The sequence below is a fragment of the Petaurus breviceps genome, unplaced genomic scaffold, assembly GCF_028583685.1.
Source record: "Petaurus breviceps papuanus isolate PSGF00001 unplaced genomic scaffold, PetGlider_PUasm1.0 37, whole genome shotgun sequence".
In the NCBI taxonomy this organism is placed as follows: Eukaryota; Metazoa; Chordata; class Mammalia; order Diprotodontia; family Petauridae; genus Petaurus; species Petaurus breviceps.
The window spans coordinates 94398275-94412747 of NW_027186296.1; the positions used below are offsets into that span (position 1 = coordinate 94398275).

General features: G+C 38.6%; 2 long non-coding RNA genes across 3 annotated transcripts in view; one reads left to right on the top strand and one right to left on the bottom strand.

The window, feature by feature from the left end:
* Positions 1-14473, bottom strand: part of LOC138169524 (uncharacterized) — a 76435-nt gene that overhangs the window by 36186 nt on the left and 25776 nt on the right. The window lies entirely within an intron of this gene.
* The window catches only part of LOC138169525 (uncharacterized), a 29908-nt gene that overhangs the window by 2302 nt on the left and 13133 nt on the right, over positions 1-14473 (top strand). Inside the window, exon 2 of the long non-coding RNA XR_011170373.1 lies at positions 8005-8117. This is a non-coding gene — a long non-coding RNA (uncharacterized lncRNA). The remainder of the gene's footprint in view (positions 1-8004; positions 8118-14473) is intronic.

A 14473-nucleotide genomic window follows, 5' to 3' on the forward strand; every position in this document is an offset into this window, starting at 1 on the left:
AGATATAGGTCTTATCTAGGCATTTGATCATTTTCAGAAACAAACTCTCAACTTCTATTGCCTCAGTTATCTTGATATCTCAGGTAAATGTGCTTATTTGTTCTGAACTGTCTTGTGAAAGAACTGCCTAGATTCTTCACTTCATTTTGTGCAAAGACACGCAGCTTTGAGTCATTCATTTTAGGTAATAATGATGCCAAGAAATTCAGAGATTCAGTGTGTTGTAGTGGATAGAGACCTTGGAGTCAAGAAGGACTGATTCAAGTCGTGTCTCTGACACACTGGTCTGGTGCCCCCTGATAAATCTCAACAGATGAGTTGCCAATCTGTGGACATGAAGGAACTTTCCACACTGGTAGTTCTCACCAATGAAATCATATCTCTGTCTCACTAAAATAGATAGATAGATAGATAGATAGATAGATAGATAGACAGACAGACAGATAGACAGACAGATAGATAGTGATATAATTCTAAGAATCTGTAAACTCAGATAATATGGATCACTGATTATAATGACATCTTCAATCCCCACTCAGACCACTTTTAGATTCTACCCACACAGGAAGAGGCTAGGACAAATTAGGGCTACATCGACCCCATGCCAAGCGTCAGTATATAGTTTCAAGAAGACAAAAACATAAAGCAGCCTGATTGCCTTGAAAAATTTTCACTCAGATATATTGGGTCCATGTGGACCTTGACTTCAATAACTTGCTTCTACAAACCCTTCCATTCCTAACTTCCCTTAATGTCCTCCCATTGTTTTGTTCTAAAAATATTTCTAATCACAAAATCCTTCCCCAAACTCAAAAGCTAGCATTAAGAGGTGGGGGTGCCCCGAAAGGGTGGAACATTGCATATACACTGTGGTCAGATGTTTTTGATGTGTGGGATCAGTTTTGTTGATTTTTATTTGTTCTTCCTCATTTAAAAAAATTCTTTGCTATAAGGTATGGCTCCAATGGAGAGGAAGGGATATAGAGGGAAATTTAGGTGATATAAAATCAAAAGGATGTCAATAAAAAAATTTATCTTAAAAAAAAGTTAGCATTAGGGAATCATGGTTAAAACAAATATCCTGTTCCTGCCAGGTAATTATTGTCAAATAGACGAACAAGTAAATTTATTTATCCCAAGTGGATTGTAAACAAAGTACATAACCCAAATTGCATCCAACTTCCCTAACAAAAAAAAAAAAGATGGCAACATAACATTTGGATAATTTCACACATTCAAGGCCAAGGATCCGCCCTTTCAACATGATCCAGGAGGTCTTTAGATGTATTTCAAGAAATGTGGTCTTAAAGGAAAGAATGTTGCAAATGTTTGATCTATAGAGGATAGTGTGTATGCATATGAAACATCATGGAGCAGACTGTCTAAATTTAAACAGTCCACTAAGGGGTATGAAGCTTTAGGGTTTTTTTTAAACAAATATTCAAAATCCAGGCACATCTTTGGGATTTCAAAAAACTGATACATAGGGAAGGTCAGTTACAGAATCCCATGACTTGAGTTCATGATACCGAAGTGTGGTGTTGGCAGGTTCCTAACCATTGTCACATTTTAAAACAATCCATTCCTGTTAAAGAGCATGCTAACAAAAATGTTTTGCTTAACTCATCATGTATTGCAACAGAAGGAAATACTCGATCACTGAAAAGTGACAGTAATGTATTCTATTAGATTTTCTTATCATGTTAAAGAGCATATTAAAAGGAAATGTTTGGAAATGGGATATCATAATGCAGCATGATGGATTGAAAATTCCTAATTTGGAAAAAATGTACTAAAACAACATGATTGATGTGAGTGACCTACTTTATAAGAAAATATGAGTTGCCTGGGGCCCACTGGTACACATATTTGGAAAAAGTGTTTTTTTTTCCACATTAAGTTTTTATTAACATTTTCAAAAGAACAGAAACACCGTAGAAGGATATAAGTTGCAACTTGTCAAAGCAGATGTGCTTAGGGTAATTTGTCTCTTAGGAAAGCATACCCCATGCTAGAAGGATTTCTGATTCAGATCAGTTTTCTCCCCAAGGAAATACCTTATGGGAAAAAAAAATATGACACCATTTTCCCTGATAAGAACTCTAGGAAAGAGACGAGTTAAAGAATAACAAATCTCCCTTTAATTAATTTTGACCTTCTGGATCCTTTAGCAAGTAGCACTAGAAAATATCAGTCCTGAAGGATTGAACTTGGCCCCCTGACCACTGTGGTTTTTGCAGTGTCTGTTGCTAAATAGATGATGCTACATTGAGTTAACCCTTTTGTGTAAAGGGACTGGGATGGAAACAAAAGTCAATACAGTGTGGCCCAAGAAGATTGAGGTTCAAGGCATTGTGGTACAAAGATTCTAGTCTTGGCCTTGCTGCTCACTAAAGCAAGTCACAAATTCTATGGGCCTCTGTATCTTCATTTGTAAAGGGGGCTTTTGGGGGGAAAGAGCAGGTGATGATGAAATGAGGTAATAGATATGATAGGTAGTATGAAGAACAACCTAACATGCTATACATATGATGAATGCAAAATGATACAGGCAAAAAGTGATGAACTTGGAACCAAGGAACCTGAATTCAAATTCTGATCATGTTTACTGTGTGATGACCTCTCTGGTCCTCATTTTTTATCTATAAAATGAGGAGGTTGGACTAGATTATCTCTGAAGTCACTTCTAATACTAGTTCTATGACTTTATGAGATTATATACATACATACATACATATACACACATATATGAAAGATAATAGAATTTATGCCAAAGACAGTTGCCAATGTTGATTCTTAATGACTCCCTTAAAATATATTAATTAAAATATACTTCCTACCTTTCTGTGATAAACCAGTAGGCTATAAAAGCAGCTAGGTTGTTCAGAGGATAGAGTGCTTGATTTGGAGCCAGGAAGACTCTTCCTCCTGAGTTCAAATCTGGCCTCAGACATCTACTAGCTGTGTGACCCTGAACAAGTCACTTAACCCTGTTTGCCTCAGTTTCCTCATCTGTAAAATGAGCTGGAGAAGGAACTGGCAAACCACTCTAGTATCTCTGCCAAGAATACCCCAAATGGGGTCATGAACTGTCAGACATGACCAAAAATGACTAAAGAACAACAGCAAAATAAGAACAAAAAGTTTCATTGCTATCAGTTGAAAATAGCTCTATTGGTTTTGCTTAATTGTTTTGTTAATCAAACAAGGGGGAATTGTTGTCCTTTGGGAAGTGACTTGTTTACAAAACAAAATATTGGGGGGGGGACCTACTTCACCTTTTCTCTCCCCTCATTCTCCTTCACATCTTTGCAGATTTAAGTTCTGTCAACAGCACCCTTCTCCTGAAGTATCTTTGCTTCTATGTCACTGTTTTCTCCTGGTTCTCTTACTTGCCTATTTGTTTCTTTTCAGGGGCTTTTCTTTTGGCTCATTATCCATCTGCCATACTCTAAACATGGTTGGCCTCTCAAAAGCTCAACTCTCTGCATGAACCCTTTCTTGATGCACTAACTCTTTGGAGACAACTCAACATCCCTCATCTTTCTTCAGAACTACAGTCATACAGCACCAAATGCTTGCTGGGTATCTCTCTAGATATACTGGCTTGCTGAACTCAGTGTCTAAAGTAAAACTCATGATCTTGCCTCTGAAAACTGTTCCTTCTCCAAACTTCTTTATTTCTATAGAGGGAACCACCATCTTTATTTTCAGTTTTGTAGGAGCCTAGAACCCCAAATTTAGAGGCAATTGGTCCAATCTCCTTATAGTACAGATGAAGAAAACAAGGCTATAGTGACTAAGAGACTTGCTCAGAATCCACAACTAGTATGTGTCAAGGGGAAATTTGGAATCCAGATCTTTTGGACCCCAAGTCATTCTTAACTCTCCTTCCTCTTCTCCTCTCCTTCTTTTCCTCCTCCTCTTCCTCCTCCTCCCTCTCCCTCTCTTTCTCCCTCTCCTCTTCCCCCTTCCCCCTCCATTTCTCTCTCTCTCTCTGCCCTCTAAATTTATCTCACTGCATCTAGTCTTGCCTCTCTCCAATCTATCCTCCAAACAGCTGCCCAAATAATATTTCTAAGGAATACATCTGACCATGTCATTCCCTCACTCAAAAGCCTTTAATGGTTCCCCATGTCCTCTGATAAAATACAAACTTCTCACTGACTTAAGTCCCTCTACAATCTAACTACAATCTACCTCTAAAGCCTTATTTCACATTATTTCTCTTCAAAAATATGACATTCCAAGAAAACTAGGCAATCAACTATTATCTGAAATGGATGTTCCTAGATTCAGAGGCATATAGATAAAGGCAGTCAGGTGGCAAAATAGATAGAGTGCTAGTTGCTGGGCCTGAACTTAAATTCAACCTCAGACACTTAATCACTGTGTGACTTTGGCAAGTCACTTAATTTCTGTTTGACTCTATTTAACTATAAAATGAGAATAATAGCACCTACCTCATAGGGTTGTTTTTGGAATAAGTTTGATATTATTTGTCAAGCACTTAGTACAGTGTCTGGCACATAGTAGGACTATATAAATGCTAGCTATTATTATTATTACTGTTATTTATTTGCATCTCCTCCTGTGTCTGAAACAACTTGCTCTTTGCATTCATATTTCAGAGAACCCTTCAAGGCTCGGTTCGGGTGACCTCTGCTGTATGAGGCCTTCCCTGATTCCACTGGTTGTTAGTTACGTCTTCATTCTCCAATTACCTTGTATTTATATGTGCACTTATTGCATCTCCCCAAAGAGAACATAAGCTCTTTAAAGGCTGAGACTGTTCAATCTTTGTCTTTGTATCACAAGTGTCTAACATAGTGTCTTGCACATAGTAGGTATTTAATTTAAAACACATGTTTCAATACAGTTGAATGATCCCAGTTGGATCCACTCAATTGACCAATTCACTTTTGAAAAACTCAAGCAAACCAATTATTTAGCATCATTTTGATCAAGATAACAGCAGCACAGGTAGAGGGTTGGTATTTCTCTTTTTACCCCATTCTATTTACCTTTATGTAAGCACAAATCTGAAGAGTACCAGTTTTAAATATAGCTTCTTAGACTCGAAAGAGAACAGAATGAACATACTTAATATTTGAATAACTTGTCTCATATCTTCAGGGGAGAATATGACCTAAATGCCTTAGTTCATCATCAGATGAACTGTCCTTTGTATCTGGAAGGACAACAGGTCATCAAGAGTGGATAAAGTAATGCTGACTCTGAGCTCCTTGAATGAAGAATTGGGGGTATGCTTCCTAAGTGTTGTTTTCTATCTTCAAATTTTTTGGAAGCATTAACTGTGAAGATCCATCTTGCAGCTGGTATCACTGAATGAATGTCTTTTTAAATGGAATAGCCAAGGTCATCTTTTTCAACTTCAGAACTGGGGCCAGAGCTCATAGACGTGCCCCCTTGGACCTAGCAAGAGTTGTTAAAAATAAGAACTTCCATTATATGGCTCTTTACAATTAATGAACATGATGAATTCAAAAGAGGGATAGATTTGGGGGAAGAGTACTTAAGGTACTCTTACGCTTACCAGCCTTACTTACTGGCCACTACTTGTTAAGAGCTTAACTTTTCTGGGCCTCAGTTTCTTTATCTGCAAGTTGAGGTGGCTGGACTAGAGGATCTCTAAAATCCCTTTCAGCTCCAAATCTTTGTACCCCCAGAGCCTAGCACTGTGCCTAGTAGACAGTAGGCACTTAGTAAAAGCTTGTTGATTAAATGATTGGTGGATCTTCTCAACACTTAGTAAAATAAGTATAGCAGTTACCACTAAATCCATTTGAGGAAATCTATTCACGGAAAATTAAAGGTCAGTATAGTAGTAGAAAGAACACTGGACTGAACATTAGGAGACCTGGTTCAAATGCTACCGTTACCTACTGGTTGTTACCCCTGGGCAGGTTACCTTACCTCTTGGGTGTTAGCTTTCCCATTTGTAAAATGAAGGGGTTAGGCTGGGTCCTGAAGCTCTTATCTGGCTTTCTAATTCTGATATTTTGAATCTTGTTCAAAGTCTTTGTTATTCCTTCTCTAGTGGATTAAGGCAAACAGAAGTTAGGCAACTTGCCCTGGACCCACAACTACTAAGTGTCTGAGGCTGGATTTGAACTCAGGTCTTCCTGAGTGCAGGCTCAGCATTCTATCCACTGAACCACGTAGCTGCCTTCTTGTTCAAGGTCACAGTAATTTAGTGGCAGACATGGAACATAAAGCCAATGAGCACACTCTGTCCCCTTCATCATATAAACCACATAGGGTACTGGTCTAGCTGAGACCAGCCTGCTCTCCAGACTCCTCTTCCTTGTAGAGAATGAGGTTGTTTTTTCAGCATTCTGGACTCTTATAGGCACTAATTACCAAGCGTTTGCATCTCAGTTCTCTGAAGATTTCTGCAATCTGCACTGTTTCAAGAGAAGCCGAAACTCAGTTCTTCAGTGGAGAGAAACAGGCTGTATGTGTCATTTATTTTATTAGGCTTTCTTAAGGTGCCTAAGGCCTAGGGTGTGTGGCATCAAAGAAAGGATAATTAATGTGAAGAGAGGCCTTCATGTATGTATCAATTTACATTGAAGCTACTTTTAAACAAGTATTAAAGCAACTTAATTCCCTTTAGAAGAGCCTAATATCACTAACTTAGCGCAATCTGTTTTCACTTATTCAGAATCGTAACACCTCAGAAATAGTAGAAGGGAACTTAGAGCTTGGTGGAGTGGAAAGTGGAGTTGAAGTGTCTTTTCTTGAGTCCCAATCACTAGTTGAGTAAGTGCAATCAAGTCAAAGCCCCTCTGGGTACTATGAGGGGAAAAACTCGGCAATTTTAAGGTTTCATCCAGTTCTAAAATTCCATAGTTAGAAACCATCTACAATTCCCTGCCCAGTGCAGGAATCTCCTTTACAACATTCATGACAGGTGGTTGGCCATTCAGCCCCTGCTTGAACTCTTTCAGCAACAGGGAACTTAGTACCTCAGACCGACAATGTTTGCCATTTTGGGACAGCTCAAGTTGTTCTCACTGTCCTTGTTCTATCTCCTTGGCCCAAGTAGACTATGTGAAATTCCTTTAGGTCATGGCCTCAGTCGTTGTCCTGACTGCCCACGAAGAAATGCACTGACAAACTTTCTCTTTACAAATTTTTTGTTCACCAAGAAGTATTGAAAAGAACCCTGGGCTGGAGATATGATGCATTTAGTCATAGCTTTAGTTCTGCTACAGATTCTTCCTATGTGACATCAGACAAGGTACTTAACCACTTGGTCTCTCCAATTCTCCTTCTATCTCGCCCTACCAGTACCTTGCCTCTGAGATCAGCGCCAATTTATGATCTATCTATCTATCTATCTATCTATCTATCTATCTATCTATCTATTATCTATTATAAACTTATATAACTATGTTTCATATAACATGCATATTATATACAATTTATAACAACTATGTATATGCAAGATATATATATATATATGTATATATGTATATCAATTGGAACTGTGCACATAATACATAAAATAACTATGTACATGCAAGATATGTGTCTGTGTGTATTTATATAACAACTTTGTACATACAAGATATTTATATAACAACTATGTAGATACAGGATATGTTTGTATTTATAGTATATATGTCCTTAAAACAACTATGTGGATACAAGATATATATGTACACATAAGACACATACTATGTATATATAGACAAACAGATGTCTTATCTACATATGTATATATGTATATACAAGATATAGATATCTATGTATCTTGTATTACATAGTTGTTTATATGTTTTCCCTTCCCCACCTCCCATTAGACTGTAAGTTCCTTGAGGGCCAAGACAATTATTGCTTGTCTTTGTATCCCCAGTGCTTAACACACTGCCTGACATGTAGTAAGTGCTAAACAAATGCTTGTTATCTTGCCTTGCTTTGCCTTGACATCTGTAAACCAGTCATAATAAAATCTGACCCCTTTACTTTGTCTAGGGCAACCTTGGGAATATAGAATAAAGAAATATGGCCAGAGCCCTTTAAGCTTCTTAGAAGATAATCATCATACAAGTTCCATGTTCTGGCTGTGTCTATTTTTCTTCTTTGTGGTAAGACTTAAATGTTCCTTTCATACAGAGAGAAAGAGAGACTGAAATATCCTTAAGATTTATAGTCATATTATATGCTTATTCTGAAACCACCAGACCACGTAACATAGTACTACTATATTAAAAAAAATTTAGACTCAGATCCTGGCAAAAATCTCAGGGATTCACCTAGTTCAAGGATTCTTAACCTGGGGTTTATAAACTTGGCTTTAAGGAATATTCTGATAATATATTTCAATATATTGATTACCTTCGTAATGCTTTATATTTTATTTTATGCATTTAAAAAATATTATTCTGAGAAGGGGTCCAGGCTGATGCCATCAAATTGCCAAAAGGATCCATGACACACAAAAAGGTTAAGAACGCCATAGTCCAACCCCTTTATTTTGCAGAAAAGGAGACAGAAGCCCAAATAGGTGTAATAAATTGCCCAAAGTCACAGATCTAGTCAGAAGTTGTATCTCTTGGCTCCTAATCCAATGTTTCCATAGCATTCCAACTGGCCATATCCCCAGCGAATAAGCCAGTTTCTATTGCTGACTCAGGATTGCACATTTGAATGGCATGGTAAAAGCCCTGTAAATTCTCCTTCATGTGGACCACCCCAATACCAGGACATATGCTGGCTGGGAGGGGGCCCCAGTGAGAATGGCAGAGTTTAATAAGTTTCAGGGTGGAGCTTGGAGCACTTAGTGGTGGGACCAGCGTATGGGCCCTATCTCCAAAAGCTGCCCCCCTTCAAGTAACCAGTGCCAATTTGCAAGCTTGCTTTCTCAGCATACCTGGGAGACTCTGGCTTGCTCCCCTACAGCACAAAAGCCTCACTAACCTAAAGACTCTCTCTGTCAAATCTGCTCACCTTGAAGTCTGTCTGCTTGGGAACAGTAGCCATGAAGACTAGGCAGGGGAAACTCAATCAAATCTTTTTTACATTCAATTTAACTACTTTCATGAAGGACTGTGCCCAACGACAAACTGTTCTCTACTTCTTTCCCTCCTCAAAATGATAGGAAATCAGTGATGACTTAGAGAAAGCAAATAATGGCTTCCCTGGCCCCAGTACAAGGTCAAGCTTTTATTCATTCAATAAACATCATTAAGTGTCTATTGAGATAAAAGAGAGAAAGGGTACTGGGAAAGTCAGGGCTAGATCTCCAAGTTCGGGAGTTCTGTATTTAAAGTCAGAAGATATGTTTTGACTCAGTTTTGCCACTTAGCTGTGTGACCTTGAGCAAATCAACAGACCTTTTTGGGTTTTGGTTTTCTCATCTTTAAAATGCCAGTAATAACCTTGATTTGCCTACCTCAGAGGGTTGTGAGAATCAAATTAATTCACTAAAGTAGTTTGTATCTATAAAATTATAGACACATATATAAAATCATATACACATGTTATATATAGATGCACACATGTATACACAGACACACGGACACACACACCAATTAGTGTGTCCAACTCAAAAGAGTTGGGAAATGCCAATAAGAATAACCTTGGGATTCTTAATGCACATAAGCAAGACAAGGCAGAAAAAGCAGGATTGCAAATTCTTTTCAAGTTGAGAAGCAATCTTACTTTTTTTAAGAACAGGAGCCAGTATTTTTTTCCTAGGAGTTGGCCTTGACCAGGTAGCACTAATGCTAGAAGCTACTGTCAGGGGGTAAGCTCTGACCCCCTCAGCATTCCTGGTGCACATCAGTGACTGTGCCTCATTTGGAATCGTTCTGATTCATTGCTCTGACTGGGGAACACAGAAAAGAGACAGGAAGGGACCCTAAGGAGAGATAGGACTAGCATTCCAAATGAAGAAATTATCTTCCTGGTGGATTGCCAAAAAATGAACTGACCAGTTCTACAGACAGATATTCCCCTGTTTGTAAATTCTGGTATTTAGGGTCATATATTATAGAATGGGAACATGAAGGCACATTCAAGATCTCTGAGAGAAAGCTATGCAGTGGCTGAGGCACTGCACTAGATATAAGTCTGGATCCCATTTCCACTTCTCCCAATGAATAGAACATAGGCAACCGGATGTAGGGGAAAGAACCTTGGCCCAGGGGTCCAGAGATTTGTGCTCTAGTCCTGGGTTTATCACTGACTCACCAGGTCTTTATTTCTTCATTTGTAAAATTGCATGAGTGAACTAGATGGTTTCTAAGGTCTCTTTCAGCTTTATATATTTTTTAAAAGTATGAAGCTCAGTTTTCCCTTCTGTAAAATAGCATGTTGATATACAGAAATGTTGAGGGGCTGGGTATGGTCTTTATCATCACCCCTCAGATGTTGTCTTTCTTTAACATATCCTTACAATATTTAACAGTCACACATCCATGCTTACACTCAGGGTGGCTGACCAGGTTAATATCCTCAATTTTTGAACAAGGAGATGGAGAGTAGAGACAAAATGATCATAAAGTTCCAGAAAAGGCTTTTAGTTCTGTTTAAGGCAGGTCTGTAAGAATCCTTAAACCATTTTACTAGCTTCAATAAAGTCTTAAAGTTTGTCTTCTCATGGAAAGCCCCTCTTTCTGGTTTTCTCCTAGGACACTTTAGGAATTATAAAATAGTACAGGAAGGAACCTCAGGGATACCTTCATTTGACATAAGGGAAAACTGAGGCCCAGAGAAGGGAGATTGACTCAATGTCACAGAGCTAGAAAGTAACAGAACCTTGGGGAATCACTGTGATTTAGGGAGTCTGAGACTCAAGCAGAAGTGAGACCAGAGTCAATTTGACTCTTTCATCATATCTTTCATCCATCAGGAATGGTAATGATATGTATAAATCATTTTAAAGTTTATAAAACAAATTTTAAAAAAAGGTAATAGCACAACGATATAGTCTTCATCTTTCAGACAAGGAAAATGAAGAGCTTTGTCCATGGGTAGTTAAGTGGCACAGTGGACAGAGTGCTGGGTCTGGAGAGTCAGGAAGACCTAAGTTATCACGTACTAACTGTATGACTCTAGTCAAGTCATTTAACCTGGCTTGCCTCAATTTCCTCATCTGTAAAATGAGCTGGAGAAGGAAATGGCAAAACACTTCTGTATCTTTGCCAAGAAAATCCCAAATCAGTTCACGAAGAGTCTGAAACAACTGAAAAAAAGCTGATTTGTCCAGATTTATACAGATTGTAAAGAGGAGTTTAGTCTAAGATTAAGCCATTTGGCTTCAGTACATTGTCATGTTGAGGCTGCACTACTGGTGAAAGTGGAGCGATTTTCTCATAATGAAATCATATTTATTGCAAAGATCCTCAAGGCTACTTAATTGTAAAAATAATTACATATGTCTGAGAAGAACTGGGAGATCAAGGATTTCTTTCCAAAAATCCCATGATGCTCTTAGATTGCAAATTGTGAAGAAGGAAAAAAAACAGCTCTAGGTTACAGAACACCAGGCCTCCAAAAGGGAGAAGCTATCTAATCCAAAACATATCTAGCCAAGAATCTTCTCTGTACTGGCCCCTACACGTGTTTCTTCAACTTCCCTGTTCTGTTTTTGGACAATTCCAATTGTTAGAAACTTGGTCCAAATCTACCACTGTACCTTCCACACATTGTTCCTAGTTCTGCCTTTAGGGTGAGCAGAATGAATTTAATCTCCCTCCCACCTGACAGCTATCATGTTTTCCAGGAGCCTTCCCTAATTCTTTAAACTATTTCAAATACATTATGCTCTATAGACATTATGTTCTATAGATCACCCTCTTCTTTCCTTGACATTTGTAGAAAAATGCACCTATGAGCATGATAAACCTCTAAGAAATATTAACCTAGAGAAACTGTGTTATTTCTCTAAAAATGTCAGCAGGGCAGACTAGGGATTGAGAAGAAACTTTAAAAGAGAGTGTGATGGTGTAGAAAGAGTGCTGGATTTAGACCTGGGTTAAAATCCTGAATCTTCTAATTATTATCTGTGTGATTTCAGGCAAGTCACTCTGACTTTCCAAAAGGCACAGAACTGAACACACTATTCAAGATTTGGACTGACTGAGGCAGAATATGGCAGGATTATAATCTTCCTAGTTCTCAACACCATCTCTTTTACAGTTGCCTAAGACTGAATTACCTTCTTTGTTTTTCTTTTTGTTTTGCTTCCGTATCATGTCATTGACTCATAATGAGCTTTTAATCCTCTCAAACCCCAGAATATTTTCAGGTGAATTGATGTCTAAGCCAAACCTCACTCATACTTTACTTGCAATGTTGATTTTTTTTGTACCCAAGTGTGAAATTTGGTATTTACCTCTATTAAATTGCATCATAGTGTGCTTGGTCCATCACTCCATCCTATCTAGGTCACTTTGGATCCTTACTGCCATCCAAAGTGTTAGCCATCCTTTATAACTTTGTGTCATCTTTAGATTTGATGAGTAGACCAAAAGTCGTTCTGGAACAAACCAAACTAAGCTTGAAGCAGGTGTTTCATCTTTTCCAATCTCTTGAGGAAGGAAATACTTTCCAAGAAATCATAGAACTTAGAACTAGAAAGGACTTGGGAGATCATTCAATCTAACCCCTTGCTTTATAGATGAAGAAACCAAAGCCCAAAGAGTTGAAATGACTCATTTAATATCCCACAGATAATAATTAAAAGATTATAGATTTTAACCCAGGTCCAAATCCAGCATTCTTTTCTACACCATCACACTGTCTTTTGAAGTTTCTTCTCAATCTTATATGGGTTGCCCTGATGACATTTTTTTAGAGAAATGACACAGCTCTTCTAGGTTATTATTTCTTGGAGGTTATGTTCATAGGTGCACCTTTCCTCGGATATCAAGGAAAATAAAACACAAAAAGTGATTGCTTAAACTCAATATAATGAGATTGTCAGCTAAATTCCAAGAGACAAGATTCCACAGGATTTCGGAGCCAAGAAACTTTCCATGCCTTTGACCCAGTTCCTTTTATTCTGATTCTTTGAGGAGCAGCAGATGCCATACAAAAAAAAAAAACACCTGATTTTTTCTAGGTCTTTGAAGTTCTGGCATTAGAGGAGAGCAAAATGCAGAGAATTAGAATTTCTAGGTCTAGGTTTGAGGATCTGTTACTAGCTGTGTGACATTAGGGTGTCACTTAACCTCTTGGATTCTTATTACTCAAATTATAAAACAGAGATGAGTCTTTGCCCTACATACCTCAATCAATCCACATACCTTGAGGGGCTGTTGTGAAGATGAAATGAGGCAATCTATGCCATGAATACTCTAAACAATAAAGCCCCGTATAAATACCTGGGTTCCTTTATGGATGTGTGATCTCATGCATGTGGGTACACTCCCTCTATAGGTGAAGATCTCAATGCCTCCAAAGCTTGTCATCTAATGCTCTTCTTGTTCATGTCTTTCTTTAAATCCTCTGTATTCTACCCAACATAATGGGGGCTTTTCTCCTGTCCTGTTAATAATTCGTGAATATCAAAGGTCTGTCCATTGGTTATACATCACCTTTGATACATGACTGACCCAGATCATAGAATGCAACTTCCAGACAAAATGGCTCTCTGAGGCAGGAAGAACAGCTCCACAACACCTACTCCAGCAAAACAAAACAAAACCCTAAAAGTGGAACTAGCCAAATAATGATCAAGAAATGTAACGAGAAACTACAATGACTTCTGCACTAGATTTCCTCCCCCTTAAAAAAAAAAAGAACCTCAGAAGCAATGGGAAAGGAGGCCACCAGTAAAGTCGATGTTTGAATGTAAGTAAAGAATTCTGGAGTCTCACAGCACAAGTAGAGATGAGCCAGAGACATGTAGTATGCAGAGCTCTGTTTCTCCCAGGAGGCAGCAAAGACAGAGGGCTTTCCAGAGAAAACCTCTAGGTGGTCCATATCCCACAGGATGAAGAGGCTTGGAAGGGGCCAGGAGTGTCAACAAACAGTACAGTCATGGAATTAATCAGATCAGGGCATCCCAGGACTCCAAGGTCACTAGAAAGATCTGTCCTGAGAGATCACAGCTCAGCATCAAATAGTTCAACATCAGAATTGAGATGATTTTATCAGTGGGAATAATATTAAAGAGACATTACCATATGACTCGCTCCTACTGCACCCTAAGGCCATGAGACCGTTCTACCTGGCTTGCAGCTGAAACCTGCTGTCTGCCTCTTTTAGAGCGCGGGTTTCTTCAAAGTCGTGACTGTCTTACCTTTCCTTTGTATCTCCAGTCCTTAACACAATGTTTTCTGTAGGGTAAGTGCTTAATAAGTCCCTCCTTCCTCCCTCCCTCCCTTCCTTCCTCCCTTCCTTCCTTCCTTCCTTCCTTCCTTCCTTCCTTCCTCCCTTCCTTCCTTCCTCCCTTCCTCCCTTCCTTCCTCCCTCCCTCCCTCCCTTCCTTCCT